This window comes from Haliotis rubra, unplaced genomic scaffold (assembly GCF_003918875.1).
Source record: "Haliotis rubra isolate DU_JTF1 unplaced genomic scaffold, ASM391887v1 Scf71, whole genome shotgun sequence".
Classification (NCBI taxonomy): domain Eukaryota; kingdom Metazoa; phylum Mollusca; class Gastropoda; order Lepetellida; family Haliotidae; genus Haliotis; species Haliotis rubra.
Genome location: NW_025767424.1, coordinates 1555839 through 1576769, shown reverse-complemented (window position 1 = coordinate 1576769; position 20931 = coordinate 1555839). Strand labels below are relative to the sequence as shown.

Here is a 20931-nt window from a genome sequence, read left to right as displayed (position 1 = left end):
AGCCCCTGTCACTGTAGCTTCAGATGATTCTGTAGTCAGGACACTAGTAGCCCCTGTCACTGTGGCTTCAGATGATTCTGTAGTCAGGACACTGGTAGCCCCTGTCACTGTGGCTTCAGATGATTCTGTAGTCAGGACACTAGTAGCCCCTGTCACTGTGGCTTCAGATGATTCTGTTGTCGGGAAACTAGTAGCCCCTGTCACTGTGGCTTCAGATGATTCTGTAGTCAGGACACTGGTAGCCCCTGTCACTGTGGCTTCAGATGATTCTGTTGTCAGGACACTAGTAGCCCCTGTCACTGTGGCTTCAGATGATTCTGTTGTCGGGAAACTAGTAGCCCCTGTCGTTGTGGCTTCAGATGATTCTGTAGTCAGGACACTAGTAGTCCCTGTCACTGTGGCTTCAGATGATTCTGTTGTCGGGAAACTAGTAGCCCCTGTCACTGTGGCTTCAGATGATTCTGTAGTCAGGACACTGGTAGCCCCTGTCACTGTGGCTTCAGATGATTCTGTAGTCAGGACACTGGTAGCCCCTGTCACTGTGGCTTCAGATGATTCTGTAGTCAGGACACTGGTAGCCCCTGTCACTGTGGCTTCAGATGATTCTGTAGTCAGGACACTAGTAGCCCCTGTCACAGTGGCTTCAGATGATTCTGTTGTTGGGAAACTAGTAGCCCCTGTCACTGTGGCTTCAGATGATTCTGTTGTTGGGACACTGGTAGCCCCTGTCACTGTAGCTTCAGATGATTCTGTAGTCAGGACACTGGTAGCCCCTGTCACTGTGGCTTCAGATGATTCTGTAGTCAGGACACTGGTAGCCCCTGTCACTGTGGCTTCAGATGAGAGTGACACTAGTAGCCCCTGGTGGCTTCAGATGATTCTGTAGTTGGGACACTAGTAGCCCCTGTCAGCTTCAGATGATTCTGTTGTTGGGTAGCCCCTGTCACTGTGGCTTCAGATGATTCTGTTGTTGGGACACTAGTAGCCCCTGTCACTGTGGCTTCAGATGATTCTGTAGTCAGGACACTAGTAGCCCCTGTCACTGTGGCTTCAGATGATTCTGTAGTCAGGACACTAGTAGCCCCTGTCACTGTGGCTTCAGATGATTCTGTAGTCAGGACACTAGTAGCCCCTGTCACTGTGGCTTCAGATGATTCTGTTGTTGGGACACTGGTAGCCCCTGTCACTGTGGCTTCAGATGATTCTGTAGTCAGGACACTGGTAGCCCCTGTCACTGTAGCTTCAGATGATTCTGTAGTCAGGACACTGGTAGCCCCTGTCACTGTGGCTTCAGATGATTCTGTAGTCAGGACACTGGTAGCCCCTGTCACTGTGGCTTCAGATGATTCTGTTGTTGGGACACTAGTAGCCCCTGTCACTGTGGCTTCAGATGATTCTGTTGTCAGGACACTAGTAGCCCCTGTCACTGTGGCTTCAGATGATTCTGTAGTCAGGACACTGGTAGCCCCTGTCACTGTGGCTTCAGATGATTCTGTAGTCAGGACACTGGTAGCCCCTGTCACTGTGGCTTCAGATGATTCTGTAGTCAGGACACTACTAGTAGCCCCTGTAGCCCCTGTCACTGTGGCTTCAGATGATTCTGTTGTTGGGACACTAGTAGCCCCTGTCACTGTAGCTTCAGATGATTCTGTTGTTGGGACACTAGTAGCCCCTGTCACTGTGGCTTCAGATGATTCTGTAGTCAGGACACTAGTAGCCCCTGTCACTGTGGCTTCAGATGATTCTGTAGTCAGGACACTGGTAGCCCCTGTCACTGTGGCTTCAGATGATTCTGTTGTCAGGACACTGGTAGCCCCTGTCACTGTGGCTTCAGATGATTCTGTAGTTGGGACACTGGTAGCCCCTGTCACTGTCAGATGCTTCAGATGATTCTGTGGCTTCAGATGAGTTGGGACACTAGTAGCCCCTGTCACTGTGGCTTCAGATGATTCTGTAGTCAGGACACTAGTAGCCCCTGTCACTGTGGCTTCAGATGATTCTGTAGTCAGGACACTAGTAGCCCCTGTCACTGTGGCTTCAGATGATTCTGTAGTCAGGACACTAGTAGCCCCTGTCACTGTGGCTTCAGATGATTCTGTTGTTGGGAAACTAGTAGCCCCTGTCACTGTGGCTTCAGATGATTCTGTTGTTGGGACACTAGTAGCCCCTGTCACTGTGGCTTCAGATGATTCTGTAGTCAGGACACTGGTAGCCCCTGTCACTGTGGCTTCAGATGATTCTGTAGTCAGGACACTAGTAGCCCCTGTCACTGTGGCTTCAGATGATTCTGTAGTCAGGACACTAGTAGCCCCTGTCACTGTGGCTTCAGATGATTCTGTTGTTGGGAAACTAGTAGCCCCTGTCACTGTGGCTTCAGATGATTCTGTTGTTGGGACACTGGTAGCCCCTGTCACTGTGGCTTCAGATGATTCTGTAGTCAGGACACTGGTAGCCCCTGTCACTGTGGCTTCAGATGATTCTGTAGTCAGGACACTGGTAGCCCCTGTCACTGTGGCTTCAGATGATTCTGTAGTCAGGACACTAGTAGCCCCTGTCACAGTGGCTTCAGATGATTCTGTTGTTGGGAACTAGTAGCCCCTGTCACTGTGGCTTCAGATGATTCTGTTGTTGGGACACTGGTAGCCCCTGTCACTGTGGCTTCAGATGATTCTGTAGTCAGGACACTAGTAGCCCCTGTCACTGTGGCTTCAGATGATTCTGTAGTCAGGACACTGGTAGCCCCTGTCACTGTGGCTTCAGATGATTCTGTAGTCAGGACACTGGTAGCCCTGTCACTGTGGCTTCAGATGATTCTGTAGTCAGGACACTAGTAGCCCCTGTCACTGTGGCTTCAGATGATTCTGTTGTTGGGACACTAGTAGCCCCTGTCACTGTGGCTTCAGATGATTCTGTAGTCAGGACACTCAGATGTCACTGTTCTCTGTTGTTGGGACACTAGTAGCCCCTGTCACTGTGGCTTCAGATGATTCTGTAGTCAGGACACTAGTAGCCCCTGTCACTGTAGCTTCAGATGATTCTGTAGTCAGGACACTAGTAGCCCCTGTCACTGTGGCTTCTGATGGCTTCAGATGATTCTGTAGTCAGGACACTAGTAGCCCCTGTCACTGTGGCTTCAGATGATTCTGTTGTTGGGACACTAGTAGCCCCTGTCACTGTGGCTTCAGATGATTCTGTAGTCAGGACACTGAGTAGCCCCTGTCACTGTGGCTTCAGATGATTCTGTAGTCAGGACACTAGTAGCCCCTGTCACAGTGGCTTCAGATGATTCTGTTGTTGGGAAACTAGTAGCCCCTGTCACTGTGGCTTCAGATGATTCTGTTGTTGGGACACTGGTAGCCCCTGTCACTGTGGCTTCAGATGATTCTGTAGTCAGGACACTGGTAGCCCCTGTCACTGTGGCTTCAGATGATTCTGTAGTCAGGACACTGGTAGCCCCTGTCACTGTGGCTTCAGATGATTCTGTAGTCAGGACACTGGTAGCCCCTGTCACTGTGGCTTCAGATGATTCTATTGTTGGGACACTAGTAGCCCCTGTCACTGTAGCTTCAGATGATTCTGTTGTTGGGACACTAGTAGCCCCTGTCACTGTGGCTTCAGATGATTCTGTAGTCAGGACACTAGTAGCCCCTGTCACTGTAGCTTCAGATGATTCTGTTGTGGGGGAACTAGTAGCCCCTGTCACTGTGGCTTCAGATGATTCTGTAGTCAGGACACTGGTAGCCCCTGTCACTGTGGCTTCAGATGATTCTGTAGTCAGGACACTGGTAGCCCCTGTCACTGTGGCTTCAGATGATTCTGTAGTCAGGACACTGGTAGCCCCTGTCACTGTGGCTTCAGATGATTCTGTTGTCGGGACACTAGTAGCCCCTGTCACTGTGGCTTCAGATGATTCTGTTGTCAGGACACTGGTAGCCCCTGTCGCTATGGCTTCAGATGATTCTGTTGTGGGGCTGGTGGTTACCTCTGTTGTACTTTCCTGTGTCGGAGATGTGCCTTGCGAAGTGCTTGATGCTTCCTCTGTAGAGGTGGATGTTTGAGTAGATCCTGTAAAGGATTCAGTTGTGCTCTCTGTGGGACTCACGGACGAGAGTGTGCTGGACACTTCAGTAGCTTCTGTTGTTTGGATGGAAGACGATGAGATTGTGACTGCTTCCTGTGTGGATGTGGATTCCGAGGTTGCCATCTGACTTGCAGTAGATGTTTCTGTGGTGGCCGACTCTGGAGAAGTTACCTCTGTTGTCATGGACCTTCCCGTAATTGCTTGTGGTGACGTAGTTTCCTCGGAAGATGTGGAAGCTTGAGAGGTGGTTTCCTCAGTGTGAGTAGATGTGGGGCTGGTGGTGGTTACCTCTGTTGTACTTTCCTGTGTCGGAGATGTGCCTTGCGAAGTGCTTGATGCTTCCTCTGTAGAGGTGGATGTTTGAGTAGATCCTGTAAAGGATTCAGTTGTGCTCTCTGTGGGACTCACGGACGAGAGTGTGCTGGACACTTCAGTAGCTTCTGTTGTTTGGATGGAAGACGATGAGATTGTGACTGCTTCCTGTGTGGATGTGGATTCCGAGGTTGCCATCTGACTTGCAGTAGATGTTTCTGTGGTGGCCGACTCTGGAGAAGTTACCTCTGTTGTCATGGACCTTCCCGTAATTGCTTGTGGTGACGTAGTTTCCTCGGAAGATGTGGAAGCTTGAGAGGTGGTTTCCTCAGTGTGGGTAGAGGTGGGGCTGGTGGTTACCTCTGTTGTACTTTCCTGTGTCGGAGATGTGCCTTGCGAAGTGCTTGATGCTTCCTCTGTAGAGGTGGATGTTTGAGTAGATCCTGTAAAGGATTCAGTTGTGCTCTCTGTGGGACTCACGGACGAGAGTGTGCTGGACACTTCAGTAGCTTCTGTTGTTTGGATGGAAGACGATGAGATTGTGACTGCTTCCTGTGTGGATGTGGATTCCGAGGTTGCCATCTGACTTGCAGTAGATGTTTCTGTGGTGGCCGACTCTGGAGAAGTTACCTCTGTTGTCATGGACCTTCCATGTAATTGCTTGTGGTGACGTAGTTTCCTCGGAAGATGTGGAAGCTTGAGAGGTGGTTTCCTCAGTGTGGGTAGATGTGGGGCTGGTGGTTACCTCTGTTGTACTTTCCTGTGTCGGAGATGTGCCTTGCAGAAGTGCTTGATGCTTCCTCTGTAGAGGTGGATGTTTGAGTAGATCCTGTAAAGGATTCAGTTGTGCTCTCTGTGGGACTCACGGACGAGAGTGTGCTGGACACTTCAGTAGCTTCTGTTGTTTGGATGGAAGACGATGAGATTGTGACTGCTTCCTGTGTGGATGTGGATTCCGAGGTTGCCATCTGACTTGCAGTAGATGTTTCTGTGGTGGCCGACTCTGGAGAAGTTACCTCTGTTGTCATGGACCTTCCCGTAATTGCTTGTGGTGACGTAGTTTCCTCGGAAGATGTGGAAGCTTGAGAGGTGGTTTCCTCAGTGTGGAGTAGATGTGGGGCTGGTGGTTACCTCTGTTGTACTTTCCTGTGTCGGAGATGTGCCTTGCAGAAGTGCTTGATGCTTCCTCTGTAGAGGTGGATGTTTGAGTAGATCCTGTAAAGGATTCAGTTGTGCTCTCTGTGGGACTCACGGACGAGAGTGTGCTGGACACTTCAGTAGCTTCTGTTGTTTGGATGGAAGACGATGAGATTGTGACTGCTTCCTGTGTGGATGTGGATTCCGAGGTTGCCATCTGACTTGCAGTAGATGTTTCTGTGGTGGCCGACTCTGGAGAAGTTACCTCTGTTGTCATGGACCTTCCCGTAATTGCTTGTGGTGACGTAGTTTCCTCGGAAGATGTGGAAGCTTGAGAGGTGGTTTCCTCAGTGTGGGTAGAGGTGGGGCTGGTGGTTACCTCTGTTGTACTTTCCTGTGTCGGAGATGTGCCTTGCAGAAGTGCTTGATGCTTCCTCTGTAGAGGTGGATGTTTGAGTAGATCCTGTAAAAGGATTCAGTTGTGCTCTCTGTGGGACTCACGGACGAGAGTGTGCTGGACACTTCAGTAGCTTCTGTTGTTTGGATGGAAGACGATGAGATTGTGACTGCTTCCTGTGTGGATGTGGATTCCGAGGTTGCCATCTGACTTGCAGTAGATGTTTCTGTGGTGGCCGACTCTGGAGAAGTTACCTCTGTTGTCATGGACCTTCCGTAATTGCTTGTGGTGACGTAGTTTCCTCGGAAGATGTGGAAGCTTGAGAGGTGGTTTCCTCAGTGTGAGTAGATGTGGGGCTGGTGGTTACCTCTGTTGTACTTTCCTGTGTCGGAGATGTGCCTTGCAGAAGTGCTTGATGCTTCCTCTGTAGAGGTGGATGTTTGAGTAGATCCTGTAAAGGATTCAGTTGTGCTCTCTGTGGGACTCACGGACGAGAGTGTGCTGGACACTTCAGTAGCTTCTGTTGTTTGGATGGAAGACGATGAGATTGTGACTGCTTCCTGTGTGGATGTGGATTCCGAGGTTGCCATCTGACTTGCAGTAGATGTTTCTGTGGTGGCCGACTCTGGAGAAGTTACCTCTGTTGTCATGGACCTTCCGTAATTGCTTGTGGTGACGTAGTTTCCTCGGAAGATGTGGAAGCTTGAGAGGTGGTTTCCTCAGTGTGAGTAGATGTGGGGCTGGTGGTTACCTCTGTTGTACTTTCCTGTGTCGGAGATGTGCCTTGCAGAAGTGCTTGATGCTTCCTCTGTAGAGGTGGATGTTTGAGTAGATCCTGTAAAGGATTCAGTTGTGCTCTCTGTGGGACTCACGGACGAGAGTGTGCTGGACACTTCAGTAGCTTCTGTTGTTTGGATGGAAGACGATGAGATTGTGACTGCTTCCTGTGTGGATGTGGATTCCGAGGTTGCCATCTGACTTGCAGTAGATGTTTCTGTGGTGGCCGACTCTGGAGAAGTTACCTCTGTTGTCATGGACCTTCCCGTAATTGCTTGTGGTGACGTAGTTTCCTCGGAAGATGTGGAAGCTTGAGAGGTGGTTTCCTCAGTGTGAGTAGATGTGGGGCTGGTGGTTACCTCTGTTGTACTTTCCTGTGTCGGAGATGTGCCTTGCAGAAGTGCTTGATGCTTCCTCTGTAGAGGTGGATGTTTGAGTAGATCCTGTAAAGGATTCAGTTGTGCTCTCTGTGGGACTCACGGACGAGAGTGTGCTGGACACTTCAGTAGCTTCTGTTGTTTGGATGGAAGACGATGAGATTGTGACTGCTTCCTGTGTGGATGTGGATTCCGAGGTTGCCATCTGACTTGCAGTAGATGTTTCTGTGGTGGCCGACTCTGGAGAAGTTACCTCTGTTGTCATGGACCTTCCATGTAATTGCTTGTGGTGACGTAGTTTCCTCGGAAGATGTGGAAGCTTGAGAGGTGGTTTCCTCAGTGTGGGTAGATGTGGGGCTGGTGGTTACCTCTGTTGTACTTTCCTGTGTCGGAGATGTGCCTTGCAGAAGTGCTTGATGCTTCCTCTGTAGAGGTGGATGTTTGAGTAGATCCTGTAAAGGATTCAGTTGTGCTCTCTGTGGGACTCACGGACGAGAGTGTGCTGGACACTTCAGTAGCTTCTGTTGTTTGGATGGAAGACGATGAGATTGTGACTGCTTCCTGTGTGGATGTGGATTCCGAGGTTGCCATCTGACTTGCAGTAGATGTTTCTGTGGTGGCCGACTCTGGAGAAGTTACCTCTGTTGTCATGGACCTTCCCGTAATTGCTTGTGGTGACGTAGTTTCCTCGGAAGATGTGGAAGCTTGAGAGGTGGTTTCCTCAGTGTGAGTAGATGTGGGGCTGGTGGTTACCTCTGTTGTACTTTCCTGTGTCGGAGATGTGCCTTGCGAAGTGCTTGATGCTTCCTCTGTAGAGGTGGATGTTTGAGTAGATCCTGTAAAGGATTCAGTTGTGCTCTCTGTGGGACTCACGGACGAGAGTGTGCTGGACACTTCAGTAGCTTCTGTTGTTTGGATGGAAGACGATGAGATTGTGACTGCTTCCTGTGTGGATGTGGATTCCGAGGTTGCCATCTGACTTGCAGTAGATGTTTCTGTGGTGGCCGACTCTGGAGAAGTTACCTCTGTTGTCATGGACCTTCCCGTAATTGCTTGTGGTGACGTAGTTTCCTCGGAAGATGTGGAAGCTTGAGAGGTGGTTTCCTCAGTGTGAGTAGATGTGGGGCTGGTGGTTACCTCTGTTGTACTTTCCTGTGTCGGAGATGTGCCTTGCGAAGTGCTTGATGCTTCCTCTGTAGAGGTGGATGTTTGAGTAGATCCTGTAAAGGATTCAGTTGTGCTCTCTGTGGGACTCACGGACGAGAGTGTGCTGGACACTTCAGTAGCTTCTGTTGTTTGGATGGAAGACGATGAGATTGTGACTGCTTCCTGTGTGGATGTGGATTCCGAGGTTGCCATCTGACTTGCAGTAGATGTTTCTGTGGTGGCCGACTCTGGAGAAGTTACCTCTGTTGTCATGGACCTTCCCGTAATTGCTTGTGGTGACGTAGTTTCCTCGGAAGATGTGGAAGCTTGAGAGGTGGTTTCCTCAGTGTGGGTAGAGGTGGGGCTGGTGGTTACCTCTGTTGTACTTTCCTGTGTCGGAGATGTGCCTTGCGAAGTGCTTGATGCTTCCTCTGTAGAGGTGGATGTTTGAGTAGATCCTGTAAAGGATTCAGTTGTGCTCTCTGTGGGACTCACGGACGAGAGTTTGCTGGACACTTCAGTAGCTTCTGTTGTTTGGATGGAAGACGATGAGATTGTGACTGCTTCCTGTGTGGATGTGGATTCCGAGGTTGCCATCTGACTTGCAGTAGATGTTTCTGTGGTGGCCGACTCTGGAGAAGTTACCTCTGTTGTCATGGACCTTCCCGTAATTGCTTGTGGTGACGTAGTTTCCTCGGAAGATGTGGAAGCTTGAGAGGTGGTTTCCTCAGTGTGAGTAGATGTGGGGCTGGTGGTTACCTCTGTTGTACTTTCCTGTGTCGGAGATGTGCCTTGCGAAGTGCTTGATGCTTCCTCTGTAGAGGTGGATGTTTGAGTAGATCCTGTAAAGGATTCAGTTGTGCTCTCTGTGGGACTCACGGACGAGAGTGTGCTGGACACTTCAGTAGCTTCTGTTGTTTGGATGGAAGACGATGAGATTGTGACTGCTTCCTGTGTGGATGTGGATTCCGAGGTTGCCATCTGACTTGCAGTAGATGTTTCTGTGGTGGCCGACTCTGGAGAAGTTACCTCTGTTGTCATGGACCTTCCCTGTAATTGCTTGTGGTGACGTAGTTTCCTCGGAAGATGTGGAAGCTTTGAGAGGTGGTTTCCTCAGTGTGAGTAGATGTGGGGCTGGTGGTTACCTCTGTTGTACTTTCCTGTGTCGGAGATGTGCCTTGCGAAGTGCTTGATGCTTCCTCTGTAGAGGTGGATGTTTGAGTAGATCCTGTAAAGGATTCAGTTGTGCTCTCTGTGGGACTCACGGACGAGAGTGTGCTGGACACTTCAGTAGCTTCTGTTGTTTGGATGGAAGACGATGAGATTGTGACTGCTTCCTGTGTGGATGTGGATTCCGAGGTTGCCATCTGACTTGCAGTAGATGTTTCTGTGGTGGCCGACTCTGGAGAAGTTACCTCTGTTGTCATGGACCTTCCATGTAATTGCTTGTGGTGACGTAGTTTCCTCGGAAGATGTGGAAGCTTGAGAGGTGGTTTCCTCAGTGTGAGTAGATGTGGGGCTGGTGGTTACCTCTGTTGTACTTTCCTGTGTCGGAGATGTGCCTTGCGAAGTGCTTGATGCTTCCTCTGTAGAGGTGGATGTTTGAGTAGATCCTGTAAAGGATTCAGTTGTGCTCTCTGTGGGACTCACGGACGAGAGTTTGCTGGACACTTCAGTAGCTTCTGTTGTTTGGATGGAAGACGATGAGATTGTGACTGCTTCCTGTGTGGATGTGGATTCCGAGGTTGCCATCTGACTTGCAGTAGATGTTTCTGTGGTGGCCGACTCTGGAGAAGTTACCTCTGTTGTCATGGACCTTCCGTAATTGCTTGTGGTGACGTAGTTTCCTCGGAAGATGTGGAAGCTTGAGAGGTGGTTTCCTCAGTGTGGGTAGAGGTGGGGCTGGTGGTTACCTCTGTTGTACTTTCCTGTGTCGGAGATGTGCCTTGCGAAGTGCTTGATGCTTCCTCTGTAGAGGTGGATGTTTGAGTAGATCCTGTAAAGGATTCAGTTGTGCTCTCTGTGGGACTCACGGACGAGAGTGTGCTGGACACTTCAGTAGCTTCTGTTGTTTGGATGGAAGACGATGAGATTGTGACTGCTTCCTGTGTGGATGTGGATTCCGAGGTTGCCATCTGACTTGCAGTAGATGTTTCTGTGGTGGCCGACTCTGGAGAAGTTACCTCTGTTGTCATGGACCTTCCCGTAATTGCTTGTGGTGACGTAGTTTCCTCGGAAGATGTGGAAGCTTGAGAGGTGGTTTCCTCAGTGTGAGTAGATGTGGGGCTGGTGGTTACCTCTGTTGTACTTTCCTGTGTCGGAGATGTGCCTTGCGAAGTGCTTGATGCTTCCTCTGTAGAGGTGGATGTTTGAGTAGATCCTGTAAAGGATTCAGTTGTGCTCTCTGTGGGACTCACGGACGAGAGTGTGCTGGACACTTCAGTAGCTTCTGTTGTTTGGATGGAAGACGATGAGATTGTGACTGCTTCCTGTGTGGATGTGGATTCCGAGGTTGCCATCTGACTTGCAGTAGATGTTTCTGTGGTGGCCGACTCTGGAGAAGTTACCTCTGTTGTCATGGACCTTCCCGTAATTGCTTGTGGTGACGTAGTTTCCTCGGAAGATGTGGAAGCTTGAGAGGTGGTTTCCTCAGTGTGAGTAGAGGTGGGGCTGGTGGTTACCTCTGTTGTACTTTCCTGTGTCGGAGATGTGCCTTGCGAAGTGCTTGATGCTTCCTCTGTAGAGGTGGATGTTTGAGTAGATCCTGTAAAGGATTCAGTTGTGCTCTCTGTGGGACTCACGGACGAGAGTGTGCTGGACACTTCAGTAGCTTCTGTTGTTTGGATGGAAGACGATGAGATTGTGACTGCTTCCTGTGTGGATGTGGATTCCGAGGTTGCCATCTGACTTGCAGTAGATGTTTCTGTGGTGGCCGACTCTGGAGAAGTTACCTCTGTTGTCATGGACCTTCCTGTAATTGCTTGTGGTGACGTAGTTTCCTCGGAAGATGTGGAAGCTTGAGAGGTGGTTTCCTCAGTGTGGGTAGAGGTGGGGCTGGTGGTTACCTCTGTTGTACTTTCCTGTGTCGGAGATGTGCCTTGCGAAGTGCTTGATGCTTCCTCTGTAGAGGTGGATGTTTGAGTAGATCCTGTAAAGGATTCAGTTGTGCTCTCTGTGGGACTCACGGACGAGAGTGTGCTGGACACTTCAGTAGCTTCTGTTGTTTGGATGGAAGACGATGAGATTGTGACTGCTTCCTGTGTGGATGTGGATTCCGAGGTTGCCATCTGACTTGCAGTAGATGTTTCTGTGGTGGCCGACTCTGGAGAAGTTACCTCTGTTGTCATGGACCTTCCCGTAATTGCTTGTGGTGACGTAGTTTCCTCGGAAGATGTGGAAGCTTGAGAGGTGGTTTCCCTCAGTGTGAGTAGATGTGGGGCTGGTGGTTACCTCTGTTGTACTTTCCTGTGTCGGAGATGTGCCTTGCGAAGTGCTTGATGCTTCCTCTGTAGAGGTGGATGTTTGAGTAGATCCTGTAAAGGATTCAGTTGTGCTCTCTGTGGGACTCACGGACGAGAGTTTGCTGGACACTTCAGTAGCTTCTGTTGTTTGGATGGAAGACGATGAGATTGTGACTGCTTCCTGTGTGGATGTGGATTCCGAGGTTGCCATCTGACTTGCAGTAGATGTTTCTGTGGTGGCCGACTCTGGAGAAGTTACCTCTGTTGTCATGGACCTTCCTGTAATTGCTTGTGGTGACGTAGTTTCCTCGGAAGATGTGGAAGCTTGAGAGGTGGTTTCCTCAGTGTGGGTAGAGGTGGGGCTGGTGGTTACCTCTGTTGTACTTTCCTGTGTCGGAGATGTGCCTTGCAGAAGTGCTTGATGCTTCCTCTGTAGAGGTGGATGTTTGAGTAGATCCTGTAAAAGGATTCAGTTGTGCTCTCTGTGGGACTCACGGACGAGAGTTTGCTGGACACTTCAGTAGCTTCTGTTGTTTGGATGGAAGACGATGAGATTGTGACTGCTTCCTGTGTGGATGTGGATTCCGAGGTTGCCATCTGACTTGCAGTAGATGTTTCTGTGGTGGCCGACTCTGGAGAAGTTACCTCTGTTGTCATGGACCTTCCCGTAATTGCTTGTGGTGACGTAGTTTCCTCGGAAGATGTGGAAGCTTGAGAGGTGGTTTCCTCAGTGTGAGTAGATGTGGGGCTGGTGGTTACCTCTGTTGTACTTTCCTGTGTCGGAGATGTGCCTTGCGAAGTGCTTGATGCTTCCTCTGTAGAGGTGGATGTTTGAGTAGATCCTGTAAAGGATTCAGTTGTGCTCTCTGTGGGACTCACGGACGAGAGTGTGCTGGACACTTCAGTAGCTTCTGTTGTTTGGATGGAAGACGATGAGATTGTGACTGCTTCCTGTGTGGATGTGGATTCCGAGGTTGCCATCTGACTTGCAGTAGATGTTTCTGTGGTGGCCGACTCTGGAGAAGTTACCTCTGTTGTCATGGACCTTCCTGTAATTGCTTGTGGTGACGTAGTTTCCTCGGAAGATGTGGAAGCTTGAGAGGTGGTTTCCTCAGTGTGGGTAGAGGTGGGGCTGGTGGTTACCTCTGTTGTACTTTCCTGTGTCGGAGATGTGCCTTGCGAAGTGCTTGATGCTTCCTCTGTAGAGGTGGATGTTTGAGTAGATCCTGTAAAGGATTCAGTTGTGCTCTCTGTGGGACTCACGGACGAGAGTGTGCTGGACACTTCAGTAGCTTCTGTTGTTTGGATGGAAGACGATGAGATTGTGACTGCTTCCTGTGTGGATGTGGATTCCGAGGTTGCCATCTGACTTGCAGTAGATGTTTCTGTGGTGGCCGACTCTGGAGAAGTTACCTCTGTTGTCATGGACCTTCCCGTAATTGCTTGTGTTGACGTAGTTTCCTCGGAAGATGTGGAAGCTTGAGAGGTGGTTTCCTCAGTGTGGGTAGAGGTGGGGCTGGTGGTTACCTCTGTTGTACTTTCCTGTGTCGGAGATGTGCCTTGCGAAGTGCTTGATGCTTCCTCTGTAGAGGTGGATGTTTGAGTAGATCCTGTAAAGGATTCAGTTGTGCTCTCTGTGGGACTCACGGACGAGAGTTTGCTGGACACTTCAGTAGCTTCTGTTGTTTGGATGGAAGACGATGAGATTGTGACTGCTTCCTGTGTGGATGTGGATTCCGAGGTTGCCATCTGACTTGCAGTAGATGTTTCTGTGGTGGCCGACTCTGGAGAAGTTACCTCTGTTGTCATGGACCTTCCTGTAATTGCTTGTGGTGACGTAGTTTCCTCGGAAGATGTGGAAGCTTGAGAGGTGGTTTCCTCAGTGTGGGTAGAGGTGGGGCTGGTGGTTACCTCTGTTGTACTTTCCTGTGTCGGAGATGTGCCTTGCGAAGTGCTTGATGCTTCCTCTGTAGAGGTGGATGTTTGAGTAGATCCTGTAAAGGATTCAGTTGTGCTCTCTGTGGGACTCACGGACGAGAGTGTGCTGGACACTTCAGTAGCTTCTGTTGTTTGGATGGAAGACGATGAGATTGTGACTGCTTCCTGTGTGGATGTGGATTCCGAGGTTGCCATCTGACTTGCAGTAGATGTTTCTGTGGTGGCCGACTCTGGAGAAGTTACCTCTGTTGTCATGGACCTTCCCGTAATTGCTTGTGGTGACGTAGTTTCCTCGGAAGATGTGGAAGCTTGAGAGGTGGTTTCCTCAGTGTGGGTAGAGGTGGGGCTGGTGGTTACCTCTGTTGTACTTTCCTGTGTCGGAGATGTGCCTTGCAGAAGTGCTTGATGCTTCCTCTGTAGAGGTGGATGTTTGAGTAGATCCTGTAAAGGATTCAGTTGTGCTCTCTGTGGGACTCACGGACGAGAGTGTGCTGGACACTTCAGTAGCTTCTGTTGTTTGGATGGAAGACGATGAGATTGTGACTGCTTCCTGTGTGGATGTGGATTCCGAGGTTGCCATCTGACTTGCAGTAGATGTTTCTGTGGTGGCCGACTCTGGAGAAGTTACCTCTGTTGTCATGGACCTTCCCGTAATTGCTTGTGGTGACGTAGTTTCCTCGGAAGATGTGGAAGCTTGAGAGGTGGTTTCCTCAGTGTGGGTAGAGGTGGGGCTGGTGGTTACCTCTGTTGTACTTTCCTGTGTCGGAGATGTGCCTTGCAGAAGTGCTTGATGCTTCCTCTGTAGAGGTGGATGTTTGAGTAGATCCTGTAAAGGATTCAGTTGTGCTCTCTGTGGGACTCACGGACGAGAGTTTGCTGGACACTTCAGTAGCTTCTGTTGTTTGGATGGAAGACGATGAGATTGTGACTGCTTCCTGTGTGGATGTGGATTCCGAGGTTGCCATCTGACTTGCAGTAGATGTTTCTGTGGTGGCCGACTCTGGAGAAGTTACCTCTGTTGTCATGGACCTTCCCGTAATTGCTTGTGGTGACGTAGTTTCCTCGGAAGATGTGGAAGCTTGAGAGGTGGTTTCCTCAGTGTGGGTAGAGGTGGGGCTGGTGGTTACCTCTGTTGTACTTTCCTGTGTCGGAGATGTGCCTTGCGAAGTGCTTGATGCTTCCTCTGTAGAGGTGGATGTTTGAGTAGATCCTGTAAAGGATTCAGTTGTGCTCTCTGTGGGACTCACGGACGAGAGTTTGCTGGACACTTCAGTAGCTTCTGTTGTTTGGATGGAAGACGATGAGATTGTGACTGCTTCCTGTGTGGATGTGGATTCCGAGGTTGCCATCTGACTTGCAGTAGATGTTTCTGTGGTGGCCGACTCTGGAGAAGTTACCTCTGTTGTCATGGACCTTCCGTAATTGCTTGTGGTGACGTAGTTTCCTCGGAAGATGTGGAAGCTTGAGAGGTGGTTTCCTCAGTGTGGGTAGAGGTGGGGCTGGTGGTTACCTCTGTTGTACTTTCCTGTGTCGGAGATGTGCCTTGCGAAGTGCTTGATGCTTCCTCTGTAGAGGTGGATGTTTGAGTAGATCCTGTAAAGGATTCAGTTGTGCTCTCTGTGGGACTCACGGACGAGAGTGTGCTGGACACTTCAGTAGCTTCTGTTGTTTGGATGGAAGACGATGAGATTGTGACTGCTTCCTGTGTGGATGTGGATTCCGAGGTTGCCATCTGACTTGCAGTAGATGTTTCTGTGGTGGCCGACTCTGGAGAAGTTACCTCTGTTGTCATGGACCTTCCCGTAATTGCTTGTGGTGACGTAGTTTCCTCGGAAGATGTGGAAGCTTGAGAGGTGGTTTCCTCAGTGTGAGTAGAGGTGGGGCTGGTGGTTACCTCTGTTGTACTTTCCTGTGTCGGAGATGTGCCTTGCGAAGTGCTTGATGCTTCCTCTGTAGAGGTGGATGTTTGAGTAGATCCTGTAAAGGATTCAGTTGTGCTCTCTGTGGGACTCACGGACGAGAGTTTGCTGGACACTTCAGTAGCTTCTGTTGTTTGGATGGAAGACGATGAGATTGTGACTGCTTCCTGTGTGGATGTGGATTCCGAGGTTGCCATCTGACTTGCAGTAGATGTTTCTGTGGTGGCCGACTCTGGAGAAGTTACCTCTGTTGTCATGGACCTTCCCGTAATTGCTTGTGGTGACGTAGTTTCCTCGGAAGATGTGGAAGCTTGAGAGGTGGTTTCCTCAGTGTGGGTAGAGGTGGGGCTGGTGGTTACCTCTGTTGTACTTTCCTGTGTCGGAGATGTGCCTTGCAGAAGTGCTTGATGCTTCCTCTGTAGAGGTGGATGTTTGAGTAGATCCTGTAAAGGATTCAGTTGTGCTCTCTGTGGGACTCACGGACGAGAGTGTGCTGGACACTTCAGTAGCTTCTGTTGTTTGGATGGAAGACGATGAGATTGTGACTGCTTCCTGTGTGGATGTGGATTCCGAGGTTGCCATCTGACTTGCAGTAGATGTTTCTGTGGTGGCCGACTCTGGAGAAGTTACCTCTGTTGTCATGGACCTTCCGTAATTGCTTGTGGTGACGTAGTTTCCTCGGAAGATGTGGAAGCTTGAGAGGTGGTTTCCTCAGTGTGGAGTAGAGGTGGGGCTGGTGGTTACCTCTGTTGTACTTTCCTGTGTCGGAGATGTGCCTTATGAAGTGCTTGATGCTTCCTCTGTAGAGGTGGATGTTTGAGTAGATCCTGTAAAGGATTCAGTTGTGCTCTCTGTGGGACTCACGGACGAGAGTGTGCTGGACACTTCAGTAGCTTCTGTTGTTTGGATGGAAGACGATGAGATTGTGACTGCTTCCTGTGTGGATGTGGATTCCGAGGTTGCCATCTGACTTGCAGTAGATGTTTCTGTGGTGGCCGACTCTGGAGAAGTTACCTCTGTTGTCATGGACCTTCCCGTAATTGCTTGTGGTGACGTAGTTTCCTCGGAAGATGTGGAAGCTTGAGAGGTGGTTTCCTCAGTGTGGGTAGAGGTGGGGCTGGTGGTTACCTCTGTTGTACTTTCCTGTGTCGGAGATGTGCCTTGCAGAAGTGCTTGATGCTTCCTCTGTAGAGGTGGATGTTTGAGTAGATCCTGTAAAGGATTCAGTTGTGCTCTCTGTGGGACTCACGGACGAGAGTTTGCTGGACACTTCAGTAGCTTCTGTTGTTTGGATGGAAGACGATGAGATTGTGACTGCTTCCTGTGTGGATGTGGATTCCGAGGTTGCCATCTGACTTGCAGTAGATGTTTCTGTGGTGGCCGACTCTGGAGAAGTTACCTCTGTTGTCATGGACCTTCCCGTAATTGCTTGTGGTGACGTAGTTTCCTCGGAAGATGTGGAAGCTTGAGAGGTGGTTTCCTCAGTGTGGGTAGAGGTGGGGCTGGTGGTTACCTCTGTTGTACTTTCCTGTGTCGGAGATGTGCCTTGCGAAGTGCTTGATGCTTCCTCTGTAGAGGTGGATGTTTGAGTAGATCCTGTAAAGGATTCAGTTGTGCTCTCTGTGGGACTCACGGACGAGAGTGTGCTGGACACTTCAGTAGCTTCTGTTGTTTGGATGGAAGACGATGAGATTGTGACTGCTTCCTGTGTGGATGTGGATTCCGAGGTTGCCATCTGACTTGCAGTAGATGTTTCTGTGGTGGCCGACTCTGGAGAAGTTACCTCTGTTGTCATGGACCTTCCCGTAATTGCTTGTGGTGACGTAGTTTCCTCGGAAGATGTGGAAGCTTGAGAGGTGGTTTCCTCAGTGTGGGTAGAGGTGGGGCTGGTGGTTACCTCTGTTGTACTTTCCTGTGTCGGAGATGTGCCTTGCGAAGTGCTTGATGCTTCCTCTGTAGAGGTGGATGTTTGAGTAGATCCTGTAAAGGATTCAGTTGTGCTCTCTGTGGGACTCACGGACGAGAGTTTGCTGGACACTTCAGTAGCTTCTGTTGTTTGGATGGAAGACGATGAGATTGTGACTGCTTCCTGTGTGGATGTGGATTCCGAGGTTGCCATCTGACTTGCAGTAGATGTTTCTGTGGTGGCCGACTCTGGAGAAGTTACCTCTGTTGTCATGGACCTTCCCGTAATTGCTTGTGGTGACGTAGTTTCCTCGGAAGATGTGGAAGCTTGAGAGGTGGTTTCCTCAGTGTGGGTAGAGGTGGGGCTGGTGGTTACCTCTGTTGTACTTTCCTGTGTCGGAGATGTGCCTTGCGAAGTGCTTGATGCTTCCTCTGTAGAGGTGGATGTTTGAGTAGATCCTGTAAAGGATTCAGTTGTGCTCTCTGTGGGACTCACGGACGAGAGTGTGCTGGACACTTCAGTAGCTTCTGTTGTTTGGATGGAAGACGATGAGATTGTGACTGCTTCCTGTGTGGATGTGGATTCCGAGGTTGCCATCTGACTTGCAGTAGATGTTTCTGTGGTGGCCGACTCTGGAGAAGTTACCTCTGTTGTCATGGACCTTCCCGTAATTGCTTGTGTTGACGTAGTTTCCTCGGAAGATGTGGAAGCTTGAGAGGTGGTTTCCTCAGTGTGGGTAGATGTGGGGCTGGTGGTTACCTCTGTTGTACTTTCCTGTGTCGGAGATGTGCCTTGCGAAGTGCTTGATGCTTCCTCTGTAGAGGTGGATGTTTGAGTAGATCCTGTAAAGGATTCAGTTGTGCTCTCTGTGGGACTCACGGACGAGAGTGTGCTGGACACTTCAGTAGCTTCTGTTGTTTGGATGGAAGACGATGAGATTGTGACTGCTTCCTGTGTGGATGTGGATTCCGAGGTTGCCATCTGACTTGCAGTAGATGTTTCTGTGGTGGCCGACTCTGGAGAAGTTACCTCTGTTGTCATGGACCTTCCCGTAATTGCTTGTGTTGACGTAGTTTCCTCGGAAGATGTGGAAGCTTGAGAGGTGGTTTCCTCAGTGTGGGTAGAGGTGGGGCTGGTGGTTACCTCTGTTGTACTTTCCTGTGTCGGAGATGTGCCTTGCAGAAGTGCTTGATGCTTCCTCTGTAGAGGTGGATGTTTGAGTAGATCCTGTAAAGGATTCAGTTGTGCTCTCTGTGGGACTCACGGACGAGAGTGTGCTGGACACTTCAGTAGCTTCTGTTGTTTGGATGGAAGACGATGAGATTGTGACTGCTTCCTGTGTGGATGTGGATTCCGAGGTTGCCATCTGACTTGCAGTAGATGTTTCTGTGGTGGCCGACTCTGGAGAAGTTACCTCTGTTGTCATGGACCTTCCGTAATTGCTTGTGGTGACGTAGTTTCCTCGGAAGATGTGGAAGCTTGAGAGGTGGTTTCCTCAGTGTGGGTAGAGGTGGGGCTGGTGGTTACCTCTGTTGTACTTTCCTGTGTCGGAGATGTGCCTTGCAGAAGTGCTTGATGCTTCCTCTGTAGAGGTGGATGTTTGAGTAGATCCTGTAAAAGGATTCAGTTGTGCTCTCTGTGGGACTCACGGACGAGAGTGTGCTGGACACTTCAGTAGCTTCTGTTGTTTGGATGGAAGACGATGAGATTGTGACTGCTTCCTGTGTGGATGTGGATTCCGAGGTTGCCATCTGACTTGCAGTAGATGTTTCTGTGGTGGCCGACTCTGGAGAAGTTACCTCTGTTGTCATGGACCTTCCCGTAATTGCTTGTGGTGACGTAGTTTCCTCGGAAGATGTGGAAGCTTGAGAGGTGGTTTCCTCAGTGTGGGTAGAGGTGGGGCTGGTGGTTACCTCTGTTGTACTTTCCTGTGTCGGAGATGTGCCTTGCAGAAGTGCTTGATGCTTCCTCTGTAGAGGTGGATGTTTGAGTAGATCCTGTAAAGGATTCAGTTGTGCTCTCTGTGGGACTCACGGACGAGAGTTTGCTGGACACTTCAGTAGCTTCTGTTGTTTGGATGGAAGACGATGAGATTGTGACTGCTTCCTGTGTGGATGTGGATTCCGAGGTTGCCATCTGACTTGCAGTAGATGTTTCTGTGGTGGCCGACTCTGGAGAAGTTACCTCTGTTGTCATGGACCTTCCCGTAATTGCTTGTGGTGACGTAGTTTCCTCGGAAGATGTGGAAGCTTGAGAGGTGGTTTCCTCAGTGTGGGTAGAGGTGGGGCTGGTGGTTACCTCTGTTGTACTTTTCCTGTGTCGGAGATGTGCCTTGCAGAAGTGCTTGATGCTTCCTCTGTAGAGGTGGATGTTTGAGTAGATCCTGTAAAGGATTCAGTTGTGCTCTCTGTGGGACTCACGGACGAGAGTTTGCTGGACACTTCAGTAGCTTCTGTTGTTTGGATGGAAGACGATGAGATTGTGACTGCTTCCTGTGTGGATGTGGATTCCGAGGTTGCCATCTGACTTGCAGTAGATGTTTCTGTGGTGGCCGACTCTGGAGAAGTTACCTCTGTTGTCATGGACCTTCCCAATTGCTTGTGGTGACGTAGTTTCCTCGGAAGATGTGGAAGCTTGAGAGGTGGTTTCCTCAGTGTGGGTAGAGGTGGGGCTGGTGGTTACCTCTGTTGTACTTTCCTGTGTCGGAGATGTGCCTTGCGAAGTGCTTGATGCTTCCTCTGTAGAGGTGGATGTTTGAGTAGATCCTGTAAAGGATTCAGTTGTGCTCTCTGTGGGACTCACGGACGAGAGTGTGCTGGACACTTCAGTAGCTTCTGTTGTTTGGATGGAAGACGATGAGATTGTGACTGCTTCCTGTGTGGATGTGGATTCCGAGGTTGCCATCTGACTTGCAGTAGATGTTTCTGTGGTGGTCGACTCTGGAGAAGTTACCTCTGTTGTCATGGACCTTCCCGTAATTGCTTGTGTTGACGTAGTTTCCTCGGAAGATGTGGAAGCTTGAGAGGTGGTTTCCTCAGTGTGAGTAGATGTGGGGCTGGTGGTTACCTCTGTTGTACTTTCCTGTGTCGGAGATGTGCCTTGCGAAGTGCTTGATGCTTCCTCTGTAGAGGTGGATGTTTGAGTAGATCCTGTAAAGGATTCAGTTGTGCTCTCTGTGGGACTCACGGACGAGAGTGTGCTGGACACTTCAGTAGCTTCTGTTGTTTGGATGGAAGACGATGAGATTGTGACTGCTTCCTGTGTGGATGTGGATTCCGAGGTTGCCATCTGACTTGCAGTAGATGTTTCTGTGGTGGCCGACTCTGGAGAAGTTACCTCTGTTGTCATGGACCTTCCCATAATTGCTTGTGGTGACGTAGTTTCCTCGGAAGATGTGGAAGCTTGAGAGGTGGTTTCCTCAGTGTGGGTAGAGGTGGGGCTGGTGGTTACCTCTGTTGTACTTTCCTGTGTCGGAGATGT

The 20931-nt window shown here is 50.0% G+C and overlaps 1 protein-coding gene across 1 annotated transcript in view; it reads right to left on the bottom strand.

Annotated features, from left to right (window-relative positions):
- LOC124259131 (cell wall protein DAN4-like) overlaps window positions 1-20931 on the bottom strand; it is a 60082-nt gene that overhangs the window by 2825 nt on the left and 36326 nt on the right. The window lies entirely within an intron of this gene.